The 11,879-nt window shown below is 41.6% G+C and overlaps 1 pseudogene; it reads left to right on the top strand.

Moving 5' to 3' along the window:
• The first annotated feature begins 4,174 nt into the window (after positions 1-4,174).
• Positions 4,175-5,448, top strand: LOC118622439 (annotated as a pseudogene).
• The last annotated feature ends 6,431 nt before the right edge of the window (positions 5,449-11,879 follow it).

Here is an 11,879-nt window from a genome sequence, read left to right as displayed (position 1 = left end):
TTTGCTCAGTGACTTTGAGCAAAACCCTCAGCATAATAGTTCAGAGACATTTATGCCAACCTAAAAATTATAATTCAGCCCGGCTGGTGTGGCTGACTGAGCATCGTCCCATTCACCGAGAGGTCACCGGTTGTATTTCTGGTCAGGGAACATGTCCAGGTTGTGGGCTCGATCCCTGGCAGGGGGCATGCAGGAGGCAGCCCATTGATGCTTCTCTCTCCTTCCCTCTCTCTCTGAAATTAATTAAAAATCATAATTCCACCTTATTGTGAAGTTCAAAAAAATTCTGAGAAGCTATAAGAATTTTCATTAGACAGAAAAATGTCAAAATGCCACTGTTATTGAAATAATGCAACTGAAAACCAAGAATTTTAATACCCAGGCAACCTCTGGACATCCAACAAATATGCATTTTCTCACCTAGAATTAAGAATTGCAAAACTGGTACTAGTGACCAAATTTTAAATTCCTGCAGTTGCTGGTTATACTTGGGTTATCCAAATTTTATTTTCATTGGTGGAACTGATCCACCCTCTTTTGGTAAATTCCAGTGCTTGGGGATTAGTGAGCAGCTTTGTGTAAAAATCCTTACTCCCCATCACTGTTCTTCCTGCTCCAAGCTGGACAGACACCTGCCTTGTGAGTCCTGAGCCGAGGCTGGGTTGAGTGTTTTATGAGACATATATCATTTGGACCTTACGAAAAAAAATTTTTTTTCTTTATTGGTTTTAAACAGAGAGGAAGGGAGAGGGAAAGACAGAAACACTGATGAGAGAGAACATTGATTGGCCGCCTCCTGCATGCCCCCCACTGGGGATCGGGCCCACAGCCTGGGCATGTGCCCTGACCAGGAATCAAACTGGCAACCTCTTGGTGCATGGGATGATGCCCACACCGGCGGGGCCCATTTGGACCTTTTGATGCTAAAGAACATGCTATAGAAAATCTTGCCCACCCGCCTCAGTCAAAAGACTTTCCAGCTTAGATTTCAGGATGCATTCTGTCATCAATTGCTTACAAATGGTTCTGGGAAGTTTCAGCTTCATGGGTTGGCAGCTGCATTTACCCTGGGCTGAATTTTGTTGCAAACAGCTGAGAGGAACCCCGAGTAAATTTTTGAGCATCTATTTGCAGAGATAACGATGCAACCAGGCAGGTAGAGTTTTTCTGCATCATAGATTCCCCAGGGAACACATCTAAGTTGTGAGTCAATGCTCTTTACTTATGAAAACAGTTCTGCCGACAGCCATGAGTATGTAGGTTGATGTAGATACTGGGCAGCTGTTTTGTTTTTTGCTGTGTCTGTTTTATAATAAAAACTGTTTTATAATAAAAACTATTTTATTGCCTTGATTTTATGTAGCATTTTATACTTCCCAGGACTCTTTTTTTTTTTAAATCCTTACCTGAATATATTTTCCCATTGATTTTTAGATATAGTGGAAAGGAGGGAGGGGGAGAGAGAGAGAGAGAAATATCGATGTAAGAGAAACACATCGATTAGTTGCCTCTTGCATGACCCTGACGGGGGCCTGGAATCAAACCTGCGTACATGCGCTTGACTGGGAATTGAATCCGAGACCCTTCGGTCTGTAAGCGATGCTCTAACCACTGAGCAACTGGCCAGGACTCCAGGCCTATTAAACTACCTCATTTTACCCTCTTACCAACCCTGCAAAATAAATAATTATCTTCTTTGTTTGATGTATGAAGAAATAAACTTCAAGTTCATCTAATGTGATGTTTAGAAAACTTGAGTAATGAATACCTTTACAAAAGTTCTTACAGACTTCAAGTGTTGACTTACATTGTTTTTATATAGAATTACATAAAAATGTATAAATAGTTTGTGTGTTTATACTCATTACACAATCATTGAAACATCTAATTAAATATCAACAAGAAAACTGTCAATATCATTCACGTTAAGAACATTAGTTTCATATGTTAGGTGGCATTTTGCTGAAACTACACTGCCAGTATTGGGCTTTATCACAGACATGTATCTGCCTTTTTATACCTCGCTTGTCAACATAACGTTTTTATTAGCTTGAGTCACTGCGCTTCCACTGGTCGTTATCCTCCTGACCTCGTTTTAAACCATGGGTCCATGACTGTGAAGGACTAATCAATGGAAAGGCATAAACCAACATTTCATACTGGAAGTTAAAAAAATGAGTTTTGAATGAAAAAGTGCCCATTGTGTACTTGCTACAGTACCTGCTGTGGATGAGCTGTTGGAGATGGGTGCAAACAGACAGATCTGATGCACACCCTCACACAGGGCAGTGTCACCGGCTATGGGTCTGGACGCTGCCCCTATTCTTCCATTACGCTTCTCCGTCCGAATCACCCCGTCAGCAAAGCCTTCCAATACCCCCGCCTTCGATGTTCATTAAAAGCTGAGTATTCCCCAGGGTCCAATTCAAATGTCTCCTCTTCGGGCCGGAGTCGCACCCCTGTCCCCCCACTCACAGCTTGACCCTCTGCCTCCGCTGCAGTCACCGGTCAGGCTTCCTCACTGGGTGGAAAGCCTTGTGGTCCCCAATATGAATGAAAGGTCCTAGTTTAGGGGGAACCACAGTGAGGGATCTCCACAGCGCACATATTTGAACTCCACAAGAAGCAGGACTCTAGACGGCTGGTTTGCTGACATCGCGGCAGTCTCTCAGCGTAGATTGGCTGACACAGAGCTCAAGTGCACTGAGGGCTCATGTAATCCAATCCGTCTAATCCAACCTCTGGCTTTATAGAAGGAGAAACTGAGCCTCAGAGATGATAAACGGCCTGCCCAAGGAGCGGTCGCGCAGGTAAGTGCTTGCAGCATCGGGCAGTCACTCTGAGCTGCGTGCTCTGCTGTCGGACAGCTTCCCTGCCTTAGCTCCTCACTGACCCTGGAGAAGCCACTCAGCGCAGACTGTCCAGATCTCAAAGAGGAGGCTTGATCTAACCGCTCATCAGACAGTCTCGAAATTGTTATACACTGTGTGCTACTGTGCAACTTTTTTCTTTCCCAACCAATTCTACCGACGTCATCAAAAAATGTAGTCTTGGGTCATATTTAACAGACAGAGGCAGAGTTAATTAAGGACAGACGGTGTATGTCCAGAGTACAGTAGGCACCTAAAGTATCTTATATGTTTGAATGAAGGAACCAACATCTAGATCTTAAATTTCATAAGATTATAAATAAAGTCACCGATAAACTGAACCAATGAGCTTGCAAATATAAATTGCAGAAGGCGAGAGCACGGAGTTAGTAAGGTCTTCAATTTAACCATTTATACACTAGATCAGGAGTTGTCAAACTTTGTCCCTTGGATACAATCCAGGACTTCTTTTTGTTAAAAAAAAAAAAGTCATTGGAACATGGTCAAGCACAATTGTTTACAAATTGCCTGTGGCTGCTTTTGTGCTGGTCGAGTTGAATCCTTGTGACAAGGACTGTGTCGCCCACAAAGCCTACAATGTTTACCATCTGGCTCTTTTACAAAAACATTTCTAGACCCTTGAACCCGATGTGTTTTTATAACTCTAATAGGATCTTTTTTTTTAAACCTCACCTGAGGACACTTTTCCATTTTTTGTTCAGATGGAGTGGGAGAGAGAGAGAGGAAGAGAGAGAGAGAGAGAAACATCGATGTGAAAGGGACACATCGAGTGGCTGCCTCTTGCACACACGACCCAACCAGGGCCAGGGACAAACTGCAACCGAGGTAGTGCTCTTAGTGGGAACCAAACCTGGGTCTCTCTGAACTGCAGGCCGACGCTCTAACTGCTGAGCCAAACTGACCAGGGCTCTAATAGAATCTTTAAACATACTTTTGGACTTCTACCAGAGCTTTTCAATGTTGTGTGTTTATGTCTATGATCATCTGGAGTTAAACATGAACATACACGTGCTCTGTATTCTCTGAATGACTTCTCTAGAACCGGGTCATAATACCTGTGTGTCAGCGTCTGCATTTATATCGGGTGTATGTTGTGAGAAGCAGGAGAAGACGGGATGAGCTCAGAGCGGGCGTCCTGGGCTGTTAACCACCTTGCCTGTGACTGGGAGGTGCCTGCCTACAAGTCAGGTGAAGAAAGTCAGAACCAGAGAAAAAGACGCAGGCTCTCTCTCCCCTTAGGAAACTCCTCCTGACAGTAAGGAACTGCGCCGGGACGAGGGGCGATGGAGCTGGAGCCCTGGAGGCAGGAGGTTTTGGAGGCAGCGCAGGGTCGGGTCTACAGCGGAGCTGGGCCAGAGGCTGCCGCGGCTGCTGGCGGCGCCCAGGCCGATCAGAGTGCACCGCAGACAAGAGGTGTCCGCAATCAGCATTGTAACGATTTAAAGGAACGCTTGGGAAGCTCCTGCCTGAGGTTGGTGACCCTTCAGCAGGAGGTGGGTACCATTGAACAAGACACCGCTAAACGACTAGACGGCCGCCAGGAGCTCACAGAGTGCGGAGCTAACACTGCAGAGGACTTGCTCCAAGAAGGTGGAGTTGCCATCCTTGGGATGTAGAACAGAATGGAAAGCGGTGGAGCTTTACCGAAAAGGCCTCACACATTCCTTTGGACAGCTTACCAGAAACCCCTTTGCTGGTCGATGTGCCTTGTTTATCTGCTCCGTTGGATGATTCAATTCCTAACATAGTGAAAGACCACATTTTAAGCATGGAACAGAAGCATCTCACCCACCAGTACAGAGAGAAAAACTAACAGGGAAGCCTGCAGGCATCATCGTGCGATGGTGTAAGGTGGATGACCACTTACAGCCCAAGATTACAGACGTCAGTTCCGCAAATGTACTTCAAATCATTCTGGGGATGTATATGTAGACTCTGAAACTGAATTCATAGTATACACATAGACCCCCCCCCCCCACAGTGTTGATTATCGATTCAGAGTCTGCGCCCCAGGAGATGGCCGACAGGAATGGAGTCCTTGGAACGCCCCAGATAGGTCATTCCTCATTGGTGCCTCAGGAATGCACAGCTGGCTTGGGGGGTATGTCTGAGCAGTCAAAGAAATACAGCACTCCAGAATGATTCGGAACCCTCAGGTGTTCTCTACAGATGTTACCATTCAGAGTTGACACTGTGGGACAACCAGACAAAAGAGATAGCGTAAGAGCATGTGCAGAAAGACAGGATGGATGTGACTATCTGCAGCGGGACCAAGCTGTGTGCAATAGTACAAATGGTGAAGTTTTTGTAAATGGAAAATAAATGACTAATCAGTTGTCTCCCATTACTTCTGGGTCCACTGTCACATTTGACATTGGAGCTGTGACTCTAGGATCCACCAATAATAACAGACAGAAAATTTAAGCTTTGAGTAACTATTAGCTCAAATAACAGAGAAGTGGTTTTTGATGGTGTACTTGATCAATTTCGTGCTTCTCTTTACTTTGCATGCTCATTTTCCGTCCCTGGATGGAAGTGTTGGTGTGCAGGGTTGTAATGTAGCTGTCCTCAGCCCAATTTAGTAGTAATGGATTAAATTAACAACAACCGTTAGATTCACCTCTCAGTTAAGTCATTGAACATGGAAATTGTTTACGGGATTTATTTTGGAATACTTTAGCAATAAGAAACTTGAATATTGTGGACAAGACCATAATCAGTCATTTTTATTTTTAGCATAGTGTTAAAATATCACATCACGATAAAAATCAAATTGGCTTTTAATAATATGAGGAGATACAGAAAGCCCTGTACCCTTCCACTGTACTTTCTAAAGTTGGTTATTAGAACAGAAAAACTTAATGTAACACTCTTTTATTAAATATTCATCTTTTAAGGATCCGGGGCCACGTAAGACTTTAGTATAAAACAACAGGAATAGGCAAGACAGACACTCATGCATGTGCTTTCCACATGAGTGTTGAACAACATGCTCTCCACATCCGAGCATTTCTAAGCAGGGTTTTGTCCTATGTTTGGTATTCTTAATGTCCCCAAAGCATGACGACTTTTGCATTTTTTTGTAATTACTGAGCAAATGTCCACGATAGGCAAAGTATTTTCTTTTGTTCTTTTCTTACAACTTGACTCATGATAGAAAGGTAGAGGGTCTTGCAGGGTTAAACCACAAGTGGAGGGGGTGTGCTCAGTGGGGTCAGCCACGACCCACGTGTGGAACATACACGTGGGTATCCAGCCACAACGATATGCATGTTACTATTTTTAGGGTATGAGCTGCAGTCCAGTTTAATGTCAGTTTTATAAATGGGCTTTTAGTGGACCAAACCAACATAAGGTGAATACTGGACCTATTTTTGAAAACTTAAATTTGTGTAAAATAGTTATTTGAAGGACTTAGTATGTAAAAATGATCATCTTAATTTGCTATATACCAGTCTACATATTTTTATTTTTTAAACATGGTTTTATTGATTTTTTAGAGAGAGAGGAAGGGAGAGAGAGAGAGAAACATTGATGTGAGAAACACTGATTGGCTGCCTCCTGCACACCCCCTGCTGGGGATCGAGCTGGAAACCGGGGCATGTGCCCTGATCAGAATTGAACCAGGACCTCTCAGTCCACGGGACGTACTCAGTCTACTGAGCCACACTGATCGGGCATACGTATTTTTTAATGTAAATTTCTTTTTCATTTTTAATAGTAGAAGAGTAGAAAAGCAAGTTTGATATTTTTGTAAGATAATTTTTGGGGGATTCAAATTCCCTGTTAGATAATCATGAACTTTTTTTTCCCTTGCCTCTTTATATATAAGTCAGTCATCTTTCACTAATGATGTGCTAGAAGGTAGATGGCCCATTCAGCTGTCAGAAACAAAACAAAAACTAAAAGTTAAAAAAAAGGACTCCTCCTGGGGAAAAGGATAGTGGGTGTTTTTACTACATGGAAGAGGAAGGACGGGTCCACATTAAACTTTGCAGAGGGTGAATTTTTCTTAGTTACTTCACCGATTCATGTCCCCGGTTTTCATGAAATGGTCAGTGGATTTTCAAGGACTTTTGCCAGGGGGAGTTCGGCATTACTCCATCTGGGGAGGGTGATTGTAGCACTTTGATTCCAGACTAGAAAAGTGGGTCTCGCGGGAAATACAAAGTTGGGCGTGGTCATCCATTACAGTGATATCCTTGAGCCTTTTATATATCCTGGGGGGTCTATATCAGTCCAATCAGATTCATGATGAGAGACAAAGATAAAAGCAGACTGGCTTTTAAAAGTTCATGGCCTGTGAAAAATAAGACTGATTGGTTCAAGGGGAACTTTCAAAGCAAGAAAGCAGAACTTATAAAGCTTGAAACCCGTGGCCAGGCAATCAAAATACTGATTTCCCCAAAGTACAGAGACTTTCATGGTATTTCAAACTAATAACTGCTTAGAGGAACTCAATTTCAGTCTCGACTAGTTAAAATAAAGTTTACAATTGCAAACTGGAACAACCCTTTAGGAAAGAATTATATAGCAGGAGGCATAAAGAAAATACATGGCCCTAGACCCAGTAATTCTACTCCAAGGAATTTTTCTTAAGGAAATAATTCACAGAAACCAAAGAATATATAAACAAAAATGTTCACTGCTGCATTATTTTTTAAGATTAAAAAAATAAGGTCGTATTTACGTAAAAATATCAATGCTAGAAGACTGTTTAGTGAATTATGTTATACCAATATCTTAAAAATATTAACATGAATAATTCTAAAGAACATGTAGAAAAATGGAGAAATCTGCTATAGCTTAAGTAAAACTAACAGTAAATCAAGTAGAATGTTCTCTATGTGGGTATGTAAATATTACATGCAAGAGGTAGTATTAAAGAATGAAAACAATTTAATTAGGTAGTGCAATACTGTGGGTGACACTGTAAATATTTTCTTTAACGATGTGTTTTTTCAAAAAAGAATGAGGGCAGTCATTAATTAAATAGCCAAAAGTTCCCAAAGAGACAAACCTTAAAGAAATACTGTATTTTAATTCTGACATAGATTTGATATATCAGGAGAAAATAAAATCACCTTATTCAAACATCACAAGGATTCTGGAAAGAAATTAGGTGCAGACGCCATGCTACCCCCCTCCTTGTGACAGCCGCTGGGCACTGAGCACTTACTGTGTGGAACTGTTTTTTTTGTCTTCCGATGTCTTTTGTTGCAAGCACTATCACGTTTTTCAGATGAGGTGGCTGGTGTAGAGAGGAGAGGCAGTTTGCCCACGATCACGCAGATAACTAGAACTGGCATTTCATGCAAGTCTGACACCAGGGCCCCTGTCACCAGAGACAGGCTCTCAGACTAGAAAGCTCTTAGAATGAGTAGGTGCTTTGGTCATCAGACAGACCTGAATTTGGACTCCGGCTTTTTGCATCAGCTGAGATGCTTCTGATGAAATAAAATAGAATCTGACTCCTACTGGCGTAGACATCTAAGAAATTTATTATTTTATGTAACACGAAACCCAGAGGTTGGGTTGGTGGGGTTGGCATCTCAGTGATGCCATCCAGGACCCTTTATATCTTTCCCTCTTGCTCCTCTGTCATCCTTAGAGTGATCTTGGCTGGGAAAAGGATGCATTGCATTCTTGGTCGAGGAAGTAAAGAGAGCTCCTCTGCCTGCCACGCTCTCTTAGGAGAGGACTCTTTCTCAGAGAACTTCTGCAAGAAATGTGCCCAGGATTACTCCTGAACTAGTTTCTGGCTGGTGATTATGGCAGCTTGATTGGTTACACTAGTTTGGAGGTGTGGACATCAGGGAGTCGACCACAGATGTTCACTGCCGTCTCTTCTTGGTCACCTAACGTGAGGATCGGAGGATTCCAAGGGATGAGGGGTAGATGTGCCTGGTCAATGGGGGGCATTCAGCATTAGTGGGGTTTGGTAGCTGGGGGAGGAAAGCAAGGGTTGTACCAGCTTGAGCTCTCCGAGGAGTAATCTTGGTGTGCTTAATTCTTTCTCTTTGCCCCCCCCCCCCCCCCAGCAGTGCTAGAACCATAGTTTGGTAAACAAGGAGGTGCTGACACTCCTAAAATACTTCACATATTCTTTTCTTCCCTCTTATTTTTAGCAGCTTTTTTTGAGATATTATTTATTGACATATAAAAAAATGTCTATTTAAGGCACCCAACTTGATGTTTTGATATACATATACATTGTGAAACTGTCATCACAAACCAGCTAATTAACCTATCACTCTACCTAGTTACCACTTGTGTGTGGGCATGTGTGGTGAGAACATTTAATTTACGATCTATCCTCTTAGCAAATTCCAAGTGTATGACGTTAACTACCACCACATGCTGTGCCTTAGATCTCCAGAACTTATTTATCTTGCATAACTGAATTTCCTCCCCTATTCTTCTCTTAAGCTTTCATCCTATTTCTCTTTTGAATTTGTATAGTTGATTAAAAAAAAAAGCATAAACCCAGAGTTTTATGTTACAAAGTTTCTTATTGAAGAGTAGAAATTAGATTTCATAGAAAATTCACCATTTTCAAGATCCAAGCTGAATAAGGTAATTTCTGCAGTTCCCTACCCGGCTCGTCTTGACTAGTGTTTCCCTTAGTCTGTTTGTAGTTGCTCCTTCACCACTAGAATTTCTTTCTCTGCATATGATTTGCTATTTACACTAAATGAAAAAACAATGAGTGTCTACAAATTGCAAAATTCATGCACCTGGACATTTGTGGCTCTTCCCAACCTAGTCCCTGTGAAAGCAGAAGGCACACAATTGTAGTTAAATGTTCCGTTAGGACCAAGCCCCCTGTTAGAACATAATGCCCAGTTTCCCACTGTTTCACGTACTGATGTGTAGGCTGGGCTCCGCTCACTGTTTCAGATGCCCCTCCGCCCCCGTCTCTGGTGACATGCATGTGACAGATAGATTGACCCCTGGAGGTCAGCACAAGGAGCTGTGAACAACAAGAAAAAAACAGTGGTTTGCAGTACTTGTTAGCAGACGTACAATATTATTCCTTCCCTCTTTCTGTCCTTCCTTCCACTCTTCCTTCCTCCCTCTCTCCCAGAGACCTTGGATGAAGCCCCTGGATGTAATTTGCTGTTCCTGTCAAATCAAACAGCAGGGCTTTGGGATTCATAGCATGTTTTTTTTATCTGAGTGACTGAGCGCCAGCCCCACGCTGAAGCCCAAGTTCTGGTGTATTTTACTAGTGCGTACAGATACTAAGATACTATGATTTTGGCATCTCTGCTCAACCGTCTTAGAAGTACAGTGTGGCTTAGCTCTGTAGCCAGTTCATGCCTCATTCTCCAGGCTTTACCCATGTTTTGCCACCTGAAAATCCTACAAACACTGAAAACTATAAAATACCAATGCACTTAAAGGCAATAGAGTTCAACCCATAAAAATGCAGCTGTAGAGTAATAAATTGTTTATGTGAACTTCATTTATTATAATGCTTAATAAGTGTTTAAAAGAAAAGTATTACTTAGAAATCTTTTCTTCTGCATTTCCACTTAATTTGTTTTTATTTTTTTACATTTAATATTATTTTGTATTAGTTCCAGGTGTATAGCATTGTGATTAGACAATCACATAGTTTACAAAGTGTTTCCCTGACATTTCCAGTACCCACCTGGCACCATACTTAGTTATTACACTATTTACTTAGAATTCTTTCACCCAAACACAACCATCTTTATTTTTATGTGCCCAGGTAGCATTGGCCATATGTCTACATTTTCAAATAGTTATGTAATATTATAAATATTGCATATATATTATAAATAGTAGTAGAATGTTGACATTCTCAATTTTAGTTATTTGCCTGGGACGTCAGAGGTCACAATAATTTGTCATTTTGCAGGGGTTTGATCTTAAAACTGGCTAGGTTTCAAAGCTGGTGTGCAAGAAGGCAAGAGCCAAGTCAGCCAGTAAAGAAGCCCAGCCCACCGTTGCTGGGAGCAGCATTTCAATACAGCTTTTGTGTTTGCATGGGGAGCTTGCTAGGGATTCTCATGAAGTGATGAAGATGGTGTTCCTTTGCAGATATTGGTAAATTTAGGTAAGTACACTAATGATGTGATATAATGCAATCCAGAATTTATTTTATAGTTTATAAGCAAATCTTGAGCTCATAGACTCATTAGAGTCTTAAGGGGTTACTTAATATTTTAAGTTACTGCATTTTAAAGGGGAAATTGTATGATGTAATGGTTTTCACTTCACCTGGGAATTTGCAAAGATATTAAGCCACATTCCTCATAAATGTTAATATGTATTCTATTCTACCTTTTTACGTGACAGTTTACACATAAATATTTTCTCATGGTGTTACATAATCCTCATAAAGAGCATGTAATGACTCCACAATTTCCAGTGAGTTGTATGATTGAGGTGGTCAGTTGATGTGTCTTTCTCACATCGATGTTTCTCTCTCCTTCCCTCCCTCCCCCTCTATCTAAAAATCAACAAAAAAAATATCCTTGGGTGAGGATTAACAACAACAACAACAAAAAGATAATGTTGCAGTGGTAGACTTTGCATCTACTTTTGCAATATTTTCTCAGTGTAAATTCCTCAAGGTGGCAAAAGGAAATGAATATGTGTATAACTCTTGATATGTGTTATTATATCGTTTTCCAAAAGATGTATGAGTTTGGGCAAGTTACTAAACCTCGCTGGTCTCTGTTTCCTCATATGTAAAGTGGGCACAACAGAGTGCTTCTCACAGAGTTATGAAAAGAATTAACTAGGCTAGCAGGTGTGAAAAACTCCTGAGCAAACACATTAAAAATGTTTGATGAGTTTTTAGTCACATGGTATCATTTTGGTTTGTTGGTTGGTTTTTGTCCCAGCCTGAACCTTCTGTGGCTTCCCATCACTCTCGAGCTGCCTGACTGCCCCTCATCTCCGCATTCATCTACCGGTCCGCTCTTCACGGGAAATGTCCTGGACGTGTTTGCT

This window comes from Molossus molossus, unplaced genomic scaffold (assembly GCF_014108415.1).
Source record: "Molossus molossus isolate mMolMol1 unplaced genomic scaffold, mMolMol1.p scaffold_m16_p_9, whole genome shotgun sequence".
Lineage (NCBI taxonomy): Eukaryota > Metazoa > Chordata > Mammalia > Chiroptera > Molossidae > Molossus > Molossus molossus.
The sequence above is the reverse complement of the archived record's forward strand: the minus strand, read 5'-3'. Positions and strand labels throughout refer to the sequence as shown.